Genomic DNA, 12,565 nt, shown 5'->3' on the forward strand with positions numbered 1-12,565 from the left:
CTGTTCTAGTTCTGTTCTAGTTCTGTTCTAGTTCTGTTCTAGTTCTGTTTTAGTTCTGTTCTAGTTCTGTTCTATTTCTGTTCTTATATTGTTCTAGTTCTGTTCTATTTCAGTTCTGTTCTAGGTATGTTCTAGTTGAGTTCTAGATCAGTTCTAGTTCTACATCTAGAGAGGCCAAACTTTTAAGAATCACTGTGGTCAAAGTATGCAAAGCTTTTTAAAACTTTAATTATTTTTGGTATTACCTTATTATTTTTCTTTTTTTTCTGTTATAAAATAAAAAATTATTAATTATTACTATTAAAGCATAAAAATAATTAATAATCAAGGTACCTAAGAAACAAAAACGAACAAAAAGTAATAAATATTATTAATAATGGTATAAAATTTCAACTACAAGTGTTTCTTTCTTGATTCTCTTTTCAAAAAAGTTTCTTAAATAATAAAAATGATAATTTCATACAAAAGGAGAAAGCGTTTTAATTTAGAAAAATTAAAGTTTAATAATAAATACAAAATATATCTATAATTTCTATCTATTAGAAAAAAAATAACAAAAAAAAAATTAAATAAATTTCGTAGTAGTTAAAAAAGATTAAACAATATTAGTCTTAGTATAACATACAGCACAGATGGATTTTTTTAACACACACAGCTGGAGTTGAATTGTATTTATAGGAAAAGCAATGAAGAACAATGTTAAGACAATTTCTCACACAGTTTTCAAAATTATAGTAACATTAACAGGCGGTGCAGTGCAGCCAGCAGCAGTACAAGTAGCACATATGAAATAAATTCCCTACAAAGGCAGGTAGTTAGTTTTTCTGTACAGTAGTTGGGTTAAAGAAAAAAACCTTGATTTTTTACGTAATATTTAGAAGAATCTGTTATATTTGCTTATAAGACATTACTAGTCTATATAAAAGACAGATCTGGGTAAGCGACTTTTGTCTGGCTGTTGTGTGTTTGTTTGAAAGGCGGTAAAAATTGCGTAGACATTTGAAAATAGTCATAAAGCCATAAATCTTTTTTATTACTTCTCATTTTAACAGTGGTTTTTAGTTAAGGTTTTTAGGTCTTTGTAGGCGTAGTTTAGTTTTTATATCAAATGTAGGAAAAAATAACTTTATACTAATTTCTGCTCTATTGTCTTCAACATGTTTTTTTTTGGATTTTTTTCTTTAAATTTTAGTTATTCTGTATTAATTTCAATTTCTCACGTTTGTCCGTTAAGGAAAATTTATTGCCATCTTGGAAAGAGATAATAAAACTTACTTTTAATTACTGGAAATAATTGAACAAACTAATAAACAAGTACAATCTTAAACATAATTTGTTGTAAACAACTACAAGTTTGACAACCTCCAAACACTTACAAACTGTCAAAAAGAAAATACTATACAAAATTTTATGATCGCGGTTTTCTTAAAATAGATCATAACACACACACACACACGCCGTTGCTAGAGAGGGTGTCTTTTTTCTCTTATAAATGTTTCAAGTCATACATTTCTCTAGAAAAATTTTTTTGTGAATGACTGATTTTGAAAGTACTTAAGGGAAAAAAGGTCTAGTATATTTTACAATTAGTTTTGACATACGCATGTCATGTCATAATTATAACGGAATGTTTATTTTTTTCTTCTTTTATTATTTAAAGAGTAGGTAAACTGTCAATCATGTTTTCATTCAGCTTTGCAACTGAATACTATTTTAAATAGCCCCGATAATTAACAAATCAACACATTTTATAAGCAACAGTAACAGTAATAACTTTAGAAATGTAAAAAAAGAGTGACAGCTTGTGGTTTTAATTAAAATTTTAAATAGAAAAATTATTTTAAAAATAAATTTACATGAAATAATAACCAGCGATTAAAATAATTTAGAAAAATTAATTTGAAAATCATGAAATAAAAAATTATTTAACAAATTTATAAAACATTTTGTTAGAAAATTTTTCATTATGATTGCATTACTTGCTGAAGTTTTTAGTGGCTGCTACTGGAATTTGCAACAGCAAATAAAAACAGCTTTTGCAACGAAAGTTTTTCTTACACTTCTGATGATAATTTTGTTTTTAATTAGTGAAAAAGCGTAATATTTGTTAAAAAGCTTTTGCAATTAAAGCTAATTTAGGATGTAAGCAACGTAATATTGTTGAACTTGCTGAAATATTTAGTTGCTGCAACATGAATTTGTAACAGCAAACAATAACGCGGCTTTTGTAAATAAATCAAGCTTTTTTTGCTTAAAAACATTTAAAATCTTCTTAAAAAGCTGTTTGCAATTTACAACAACGATATAGAACGAAAGCAGGCTTTATTAAACGCTATGGTTTTGCTTAATCAATGTGTTTGCCTTAACAATTCTATTGGAAAAGCTACTTGTTTAAAAATCTTCAAAAATGTTTATTTTGTTTTAAGAAAACTTTTAAAAAAGCTTTTTAATTTACAAAAGCTTTCAAAATAACTTTTTATTTTATAAAAGCTTTCACAAAAGCTTTTTATTTTATAAAAGCTTTCACAAAAGCTTTTGTTTTATAAAAGCTTTTTCAAATATTTATAAAGTTCCGAAAAAGCTGTTTGCAATTTTCTACAACGATGTAGAATTAATCAAAGTTTTTACCATAAGAAAAGCTTTTTATTCAAAAATCTTCTTCAAATACTTTTTATTTTTAAGAAAACTTTTTCAAAAGCTTTGTAGAATTAATCAATGTTTTTACCTTAAGAAAAGCTTTTTATTCAAAAATCTTCTTCAATAACTTTTTATTTTTAAGAAAAAAAGCTTTGATAAAATTTTATCAAAGCTTTCACAAAAGCTTTTTGTTTATTAAAGCTTTTACAAAAATATTTTGTTTTATAACAGCTTTTTGATTTTAAAAATCTTTTAGAAAAAATTGTAAAGAAAAACTTTTAGAACAGCGTTTTGTTTTAAAGAAAACTTTTGCAAAAGTATTTTGTTTTAAGAAAGCTTTTATAAAGCTGTTTACACAGTTTTAGTAAAATTTATTAAGAAACTAGTAGTAATGGCTGCATGTTTAATAAAGCTTACGCAACAAACTTTTAAAAAAGTGTTTTGTTAAAAAAACTTTAAGAAAAGCGTTTTATTTTAAAGAAAACCTTAGAAAAATTATTTTATTTTTAGAAAGCTTTTATATAAGCTATTTAAACAATTTAATACAAGAGCTTTATGTTCTAAACAAGTTTTTTTGTTTTTTTACTCAACATGTGTATAATTTTCTAATTGTTTAAAGATAGCTTTAACAGGAAGCTTTTATTAAAATGTTTTGCTTTAAGAAAGTTAAAATCTTTTTGTTTAACGAGAGCTTTCGCAAAGCTTTTTGTTTTAAGAAAGCAAGATACTTAAGACACGCTTTTTGTTTTAGACAAATTATACGAAAGCTTTATGCTTTTATGAAAGCTTTTTTCTTTGTAGAAAGCTTATACAAAAGTAGTTCTTCATTTCAAAAAAGTGCTTAAAAACCTTTAATAAAATTTTAAAAAAGCTTTACCAAAAGCTTACTCTTCTACATAAGTGGCCTCGTATGATTTAAAGATTTAAAGTAATATTTACTTAAAAACTGCTTGCTGCAATCATATTCCGTTTACAATTTCTCAGAATCATTTACAATTCTTCATTAAAATCTATCGTTAAAACAACCACTAAATCCCCCCCTAATAACAATTTTCTGCCAAAGATAACAAAAATTCCCCAAATATAAAATTAAATATTAATAATAATTATAAAATAAAAGACACACTACATCTAACCAATAAATACATAAATAATTTCTTAATAATAAACCAGAAGCAAATGAACTTTCTCAAAGAGGTCAATGAATTTTGTTTCTATCTTTTCTACTAAAGACTAAAAACAACAAGAAAATTGTTTAAAATAAGCAAAAAATACAAAAAAAATGTTAATATATTATTTGTTAACAACAAATACAAGCCCAACATACAGTTAAACTAAACTCCAAAAAAAAAAAAAAAAAGAACAATATCAGCTTTAAGTCATAGCTTAAATTGTTGTTGGATGCTGCTTTTAGAAATTAAAAAAAATGTATATATAGTTAAAAGTTTTAACTTGTGATAGCATTTATTGATACATACCAGCAATTATGTTAACTAATGCTTTTTTTTTTGTTCAGTTAAAATCTATAAAAATTTTTTAAAATGAATATGAAATTAGGAGAAATACTTATTTATTGTGTTTTTTTCTTCTAACTTTTGCTTCAAGAATAAATTAATTACATTTGACAGTTAAAGACAAGTTTGAAGAAAAAAAATATGGTTAAAGATTTAATAATTTTTTATTTAAAACTAATGGCTTTGAGGCTTAGAATGAGGACATTAACTTTAAGTTAAAAGTTTATGGGAAATACGAATGTTTTGAAATGTCTTAATTAATAATTTTAAAAAGAAATTGAACTTATAACTCCTAAAGCTAAAACAAAAAAGCTTTATTAAGCTGTTGTTTAAGCTTTAAAGCTTTTTATATACATATATTTTATACACAACTTTTAATATGAATTAAAAGGTTTTTATAAAGCTTTTTTTATTAAAACTTGTACATTTTTGTAGTATTTAAGCTTATTGTTTTAATTTAGCAAGCTTTCTTTATAATTACAAACAATTTTGAAAACCCCTAGATTTATCTACACTGTTTATCCCCTTTTTTTTACAATTAGTTTTCTTTTGTATTTTAATTTAACATTAATTATACTTCTAGTTATCACAAATAATTAATCTTTAAACTTTCTTTCTAACTAAATTTTTTTTTCGTCTTTTCATATGTCTTTTTACAGATTTATGTTAATATAATATTTTTGGCTTTCGTATATAAAAAAGTTTTTGGAAGAGATATAAATACTACAAGAAACAACAACAACATCTACAAAACGCAGAACATATTGACAGCAAAAACTACAAAGAAAATTACAAATATTTTTTTCTGGCAAGTAAGTACAGTTTAATATATATACTAAATTAGTTAAAAACTAAAAAAATGATTCAAACAAAATTAAAAATTAAGAACTTGCTAAACTTTAGAGGTTTTAACAAGATTTCATGTTCAAAGAAAGCTTTACTGAAACTTAAAAAAACGAAACAAGTCTTAGAAAAAAGTTATTCGTTTAAAGAAAGTTTTTATTTTTGGTAAAATTTTACATAAAGAAATTTTGAGCCGAAAAAGCTTTTTTTATATTTTAGAAAAGTTTCTAGAAAAGCTTTATCAAAATGTTTAAAAACTACTTTTTGTAACAGTTTTTACAAAAGTGTATCGTTTTATAAAAGCCTTTAGTTTTACAAAAGCTTGTGCAAAAGCTCTATTTAAGTAGAAGCTTTTGCAAAAGCTTTACTGAATATTTTTCGAAAATAGTCTTAGAAAACATTTTTTAATACAAAAATGCTTTAGGAAATCGCCCCAAAAGTTATATGTTTAAAGAAAGATTTTAGAAAAGCTTTTTCATAATGCCTTTGCAAAAGCTTTTCTCTGTTTTTTTTAGAGTTTTGCAAAAGTTTTTACATAAAAAAATGTTGCAAAAAAGCTCTATATTTTAATAAAATTTTTCCCAAAAAGATTTTGTCAAAAAGCTTTATATTTTAATAAAGTTTTTGTTAAAAAGCTTCATATTTCAAAAAAGTTTTTTCGAAAGCTTTTTGCTTATAAAAGTTTTTACTAGCTGTTTTTGTTTTAGTTTTTGCAAAAGTTTTTTGCTATATAAAAGCTTTTTCATAAAGATTTGAAAGTTTTTCAAAGAAAATTCTTACAAAACCTTTTATTTTATAAAAGCTTTTACAAGATATTTTTATTTTATAATAGCTTTTACAAAATCTTTTTATTTTTGAAAAGCTTTTACAAAATATTTTCTTTGTATAAAGCTTTACGACAGCATTTTGTTTCACTAAAGTTTTACAAAATGCTTTTATAAAATAATCTTTTAAAGTAGAAGCTTTTTCAAAAGCTTTACTGAACATGTTTCTTTAGAAACTTAAGGCAACTTTTTTGTATTGCAAAAAAATCTGAGAAAACTTGTTTTTGTAAAAAAAACTCGGATGTTTGAAGAAAATTTTACAAAATATTTTTGCAAAAGCTTTTTCTTTTAAAAATGCTTTTCTCATAAAGCTTTTCTTTTTAATGAAGTTTAAAACTTTTAGTTTTAATATAGTTTTGCATAAGTTTTTTCTTTTAAAAAGCTTTTCTCATAAAGCTTTACTTTTTAATGAAGTTTAAAAAAGCTTTTCTCATAAAGCTCTTCTTTCTAATGAAGTTTAAAGCTTCTATTTTTAATATAGTTTTGCAAAAGTTTTTTTCTTTTAAAAAAGCTTTTCTCATAAAGCAATGAAGTTAAAGCTTTTAGTTTCAATATAATTTTACATAAGTTTTTTCCTTAAAAAAAGCTTTTCTCATAAAGCTATTCTTTTTAATTAAGTTTTGTAAAGGCTTTTACATAAAGATAATTTACCAAAAAGCCTTATATGTTAAGAACGTCATTTATAAAGCTTTTAAAACAGCGTTTCGTTTTACAACAGTTTTTATAAAAGCTTTTTCTTATAGCATTTACAAAGTCTTTTGGTTTTAATAAAGCTTTTGCAACATAGTTTTGTTTTAAAAAATGTTTAAAAGAGCTTTTGAAAAACCTTTTTAAACTTAAACATACCCTTTAAGGAAAGTTTTTATAAAAAAAAGCTTTTTGCTTTTTTAAATAAATTTAAAAAAAGCTTTTAAAACCCTTCTACTTAAACACAACTTTTACAAAAAGGCTTTATATTTGAGGAAAGTTTTTTATAAAAAAAGCTTTTTGCTTTTTTTAATACATTTTTAAAACAGCTTTTGAAAAACCTTAAACATACCTTTTACAAAAAAGCTTTATCTTTGAGGAAAGTTTTTATAAAAAAGCTTTTTGCTTGGTGTGTATTACGTTTTTCAGATAGTCAATTTGAACATATTGTTGAAATGAAATGCAATTTGGAGTACTTCATCATTTTGAATAAAACTTAAAAGCTTTTTTAAGTTTTTGCTTAGTGCTTTTAGTTTTCTACTTACTTAGTCTGTACTTTAAAATATTGTTCCTTAATTTATGCTGGAACGCAATTAAATAGTTTTTTTTTGTGTTCCCATCAAATCGCGTAATTTCATTTAATATTTTGCTTTTTGTCTATCTTAACATCTAATAATTGAAAATTTCCTTTAATAAAGTCTACAATTCAATAACAACGAAACGAAAAAAAAAATCAATTAACCAACAAAATATAATAAAAAAAAAATAACACAAGTACATATATAAAAAAATAACAGACATTTGATTAACTTTGCAAAAAAAACTGCTGCTCAAAAAAAAAAGATACTGCTGGACGGACCCCACTTAAATCAACAAAATTGTACAACAACAACACACAGAAAAAAAAGAAGCATGCGCCAGGCTGCCGAAAAAATATCAAAGGGGTACTTGTTTGAATTGTTCTATATAAAAATAAAACTGATTTCTTGTTGTTGTGATTTTTTTCTATAAAAGAACTTTAATTCAATTGTTTGCATCATGCGTGTACTTGAGTTTTTAATTCATATAAAAATTGTTTTTTTGTGATATTTTTTTTTTTGGTAAAGAAATCTCAAATAATAGTTGTATGATGCTGAGGCTGTGGCGCTTATTTTTTTAATTTTTGGAGGAATATTGTCGAGTGTACCACCAGCCTACAAAATAAGTAATAATAATAATGATGATGATGTTGTTATTGTTGTTGTTGTTGGTGTTGAGGATGATACTTTGTATATGGTGTATGTTTTCATTTAGTAGGAAGTCATGGGTTTCAATTTGGTATGATTTTGAATGAGTTCTTTTTTTGGGTAGAATTGGTTGTTGTTCTTTTCTAAAGAGTTTATGAACTTAGAAAGTCATAACTATAAATTTAATTTCTTTATGAAATATTTACATTTTAATGGGAAATTCTCAATATGGGGTCAAATGCAGTACACAGCCAACAACAGCTACAGTAACAAATACATATGTACACACACATATATATAAATTATTATGACATTATTATAAGTATGTAGTTGAGTTCAAAGCTAATTATGTATTATTGTTGTAGTTTTTACTTAGTTTTTTTTTTTTTGTTTTAATTATAAAACATTAAGTCGCTAGCTTCTTCATCAGACATAAAAATTGCCCACCCACTTACTTAAAACTTAAAAGACAAAACAAAACAAAAAAAAACAAACTAAAATTAAAAATTAAATACGTCCTTCAATTAAGCTGCTAGTAAGTAACCCAACCCAAGTGTTTTAAGTCTCTTTTAAATTTTGCTCTAGTAAGTAATTTAGCCAAAACGTTACATCCATACTTCATTAGAAGCTTTTAAATACTGTTTGTGTGTGTTTTTTTTTTAGTTTTTTTTTTTGCATAATAAATTATTATGTTGCTGTTGCTGTTTGCAGTTGCCTTTAATAGACAATTGAACATTTATTAATTTTTCCGGTTTTAATTTTATTTTTCTCCTTATTATCTTTTTGTTTGTTCATACATACAAATCTTAAATGATTATTGTGGAAAAATTTATTATAATTTTTTGTTTTTCTTAGGCTGTGTGTGTGTGTTCTATAGCCATAAACGAATTTCAATTCAAATATCAATTAGCAATTCCAACTACTTGATCAATATTCAATAATATACTAATAATAATCAATAATAACAAAAATTGTATATAGTTTGTTTTATTTGTTATTTTATTATTATTTTTTTCGTATGGCTTGACTTACGAATAAATGAGAAAAAAAAAATAAAATAACCAACAACAAGCAAAAGCATATGTTTAAAAGCTAATGTCATATAATATAAAGGCGTAGTATAGCTGTTACATTTGCTTTCCCCCCAAAACTGTATATTTTGAAATAGTTTTTACAAGATAAGAAACGGTTTTTACAAATCTTTTTGCTTAAAGACAACTTTTTAATAAGAGAAGCTTTTATAAAGCTTTTTCCTTAAAGAAAGCTTTTACTAAACTTTTCAAATAAAGAAAACTTTTACAACGCTTTTTGAATAAGGGAAACCTTTATGAATAAACGGAATTTTAAAATGAGCTTTTACAAAGCTTTTTATTAGTAAATGAAGCCTTTAAGAAGATATTTATAAAGAATGCTTTAACAAAAAGATTTTTGAATAAAGGAAGCTTTTAAGATGCCTTTTGTATAAATAAAGCTTTTTCAGTAAATTGTTTATAAAGCTTTTTGTATAAGTACAGATTTGGCAAAGCTTTTTGATTGAATAACAACTAACAACAATACTTTTCTAATGAATTTATAAGCAAGAATAATTAAAGCTTTATATATAAGTAAAGCTTTTCAAAGACTTTTGAACAAAGTAAAGTTTTTAAATAAATTATACTTTTCTAAAGAATTTTTAATGAATCAAACTTTTCTAAAGCTTTTTGTATAAAATTAGCTTTTTAGCAAGATTTTTAAAGCTTTTTTAAAGCTTTTTATATTGAGCACGCTTTTTTGAAACGTGTTGTATAAAGAAAGCTTTTCTTTCTTTTATTTTTCGTATAAAGCTTTATAAAGCTTTTTGTACCAAGCAAGCTTTTATAAACATTGCACAGACTGCAAGCTTTTTCTATAAAATAATCTTTTTTAAAGCTTCTTTTTATTAATTACTTTGTTTTTAAGCAAGCTTTTGCAAAAGGTGTTGTATAAAGAAAGCTTTATGAATTGTTTCGTTAAAAAAGATTTTTATAGAGAGTTAAGCAAGCTTTTATTAAGCTCTTTGTATAAAACAAACGTTTGTAAAGCTTTTTGTTCGTTTTTAGAGAGTTTTTATAAGCAAGCTTTTTTAAATAAAAAATAAAACTTTTTGAATGATACAGCTTTTAGTAGATTTCCACATAAAACAAAATTTACAATGATAAAAAGATGATTTAACTAAGCTTTTTGAATAAATTAAGCTTCTAAACTGATTTTTGAATAAAAAAAGCTTTAAAAATCCTTTTATATAATTAAAACTTCTAGAAAGCTTTTTTAAATAATGAAAGCTTTCATAATGCATTTTTAATGAAAAAAGTTGATACAAAGCTTTATGTTTAAAAAATGTTTCTGAAAAGCTTTTGGAAAGAATAAAGATGCTATAAAGCTTTTAAATAAAGAAAGCATTCAAAAAGGTATTTAAATAAAGCTTTTTGGACAAATCTGAAAATAAAGCTAATAAACAGCTTTTTTGATAAAGATTCTTTAAAGTTCTCCAAAGAATATTTTACAAAGCTTTTTTTACAAAAAAAAAAAAAATTAAAACATTAAAAAGCTTTTTGTTTCAAAAAGTTTATAGTAAGCTAATTGCTTGCAAAGATTTTAAAAGCTTTTAAAACAATTTTATTGAAAACAAGAAAATTCAGCAATTTTCTTTGAAAATAAAAAGCTTTTGAATTTTCATGAGCTTTTTGCTAAAGGAAAAAGTAAACACAATGCAAAAAAAAAGATGTTAGGCGAAGATTGACTTTTTAAGTTTAAACAAGGGCAAGGTGCCCCTTTTGTGTAATAAAACCCCGCCTCTGCAACTTTCTTCAAATTGCTCGGTACTTGTCTGCCGTCTACTGCCACAATACATACAAAGAATCAATATTAAAATTAAATGAAAATGATGAACTTATATCATATTTATATTCCTTAAGTAATAAAACTCTCGATATAATGAAGTCTTTAATTGAATATTGCGCACTTTATAAAAAAAACAACATTAAAGCACATTAAAACAAAAATTATTTGAACAAAAAAAAAAAAAAAACGTAACATACAACCCCCCCTACACACTCTAAACAGCATTACGACCACCTTCAATAGATTCATATGTGTATTTAAAGAAAATTTGTTTTAAAAAAATCACATCAATAGATAATAAAAATAATATTTTTAGTACAAAATATAAAATTGTGTTAATGAAAATGGTACTAAGGGAAAAAATAACAACACCAGCAACAACAATTTAAGCTAATCGACCATAAACACTCGAAAGAACAATACAGAAGCAACCAGAAATATTCTACATATTGAAAATTATATTAAGAATAAACCACATGTTTTTGGTTGATTTTTTTTTTTTTTTTTTTTGTAAATGAAAATTATTACACATTGTTACATGAACTCATACATGTAGACAATGTGCTCCATATTTACACATACTCACGTAGTCATTCGCCACCTCCACATTTACCGGTTTCTATTGTTTACCGCCTGCAAAGAAAAATATAATTCAAACATAAATAAAGCGGAAAATGTTGATGACAATGTTAAAGGTTTTCATTTTAACAGGAGTTTTAGATTTTTCTTACTAAACGTTTAACCCTTAGCTGCTCCAAGGAGCAATATTATTAAGTTTTTTGAGTAGAAAATTTTAAAATTTTTTCATTTAGTTTAAAAGATTTTTTTGTAAATTTAAAACAAATTTTGTTGAGTTTTTTTGTCAGTTATAGATTTTTGTTTATATTGTTTGTAGCGTTTTAGGGTTAAGAGTTTTCTAGTTAACATTGTAATAAAATCTCTAGCAAATTTACTTTTATTTTTCTAAATCCCTGATTAGCACTAAGTATTCATACTTTCATCTGGTCATTTATAAAAATAAACTTTGTTATTTTTTTAAATAAAATTTTCAACATTTACTCATATGCCATGACATACAGACATACATACATATCTTGGTTAGCTATTTATTAGGGTGGTTACTTTTAGGTCTTCTCAAAATTTCGTTAAAAAGTTTATGTTAAATCGTTGGTTGCTAATCAAGCCTATGGTCTAAAACAATTTTGAATTTTGTTAAGTTTTTTTTAAAACATACAATAACCTTTCCAACAAGTTACAAAAGTTATAAATATTTGGGAAATTCCCCAGCCACATAATGAGGCCTAAAACTATTTCCATTGAAATATTATTTTTCGAAAATGTTTTTAAAGAAATTGTAAAACTTCAAGTAGTACTTCTTGGTATATAATTAGCTATATAACAGAGTTTCAGAATCTAAAAGATTTTCTTCAATAACATTCTTATTCTGGTACTATTTATGTTCTAAATTTTGTGAAAATCGGGAAACGTAAACACTTTTTTCAACAGCTTCAGTAATTGCTTAAGGAAAGGAATTTTACTAAAACAATGTTATAATTTGACAGCTTAAATTAATAAAAATGTGTCCTGAAAATTTCAACTAAATCACATAAGTTTTAACCATATATTAAGCTAGTAGGTCAAAGGTCAAATTTATTTAAGAGTTTCAACAGCAGCTAACTGTCTAATAACGATTGTAATAATTTAGTTTTTGAAAGCAAAATTTTCTTATTTATAAAAACAACAAAATAAAGCAAAATTAACTAATTTTTAAAGTTATAAGGTCAAGGGTCAAATATTTTAAATAATTTTAATTTTTATAAAAAATTAAAGAATTTTTAGTTAAGATTAAACAAAAACTTAAGGTAAAAATTCTATAAAGATTAGAGCTACAAATATAGTCCAAGATATTTATTTAGCTTCGAGGTCAAAGGTCAAATTTGACAATTTAAATTAATAAAAATATATTCTCAAAATT

The 12,565-nt window shown here is 24.1% G+C and overlaps 1 protein-coding gene across 2 annotated transcripts in view; it reads left to right on the top strand.

The window, feature by feature from the left end:
* Positions 1-4,873: 4,873 nt before the first annotated feature.
* Positions 4,874-12,565, top strand: part of LOC119609482 (protein abrupt-like) — a 95,969-nt gene continuing 88,277 nt past the window's right edge. For both annotated transcript variants that reach the window (XM_037964299.1, XM_037964298.1), the window contains exon 1: positions 4,874-4,963. The gene's annotated coding sequence lies outside the window, so the exon portion shown is untranslated. The remainder of the gene's footprint in view (positions 4,964-12,565) is intronic.

Source organism: Lucilia sericata, unplaced genomic scaffold (genome assembly GCF_015586225.1).
Source record: "Lucilia sericata isolate MDLA Ls3-8-SP2 unplaced genomic scaffold, ASM1558622v1 Contig000989F_arrow, whole genome shotgun sequence".
In the NCBI taxonomy this organism is placed as follows: Eukaryota; Metazoa; Arthropoda; class Insecta; order Diptera; family Calliphoridae; genus Lucilia; species Lucilia sericata.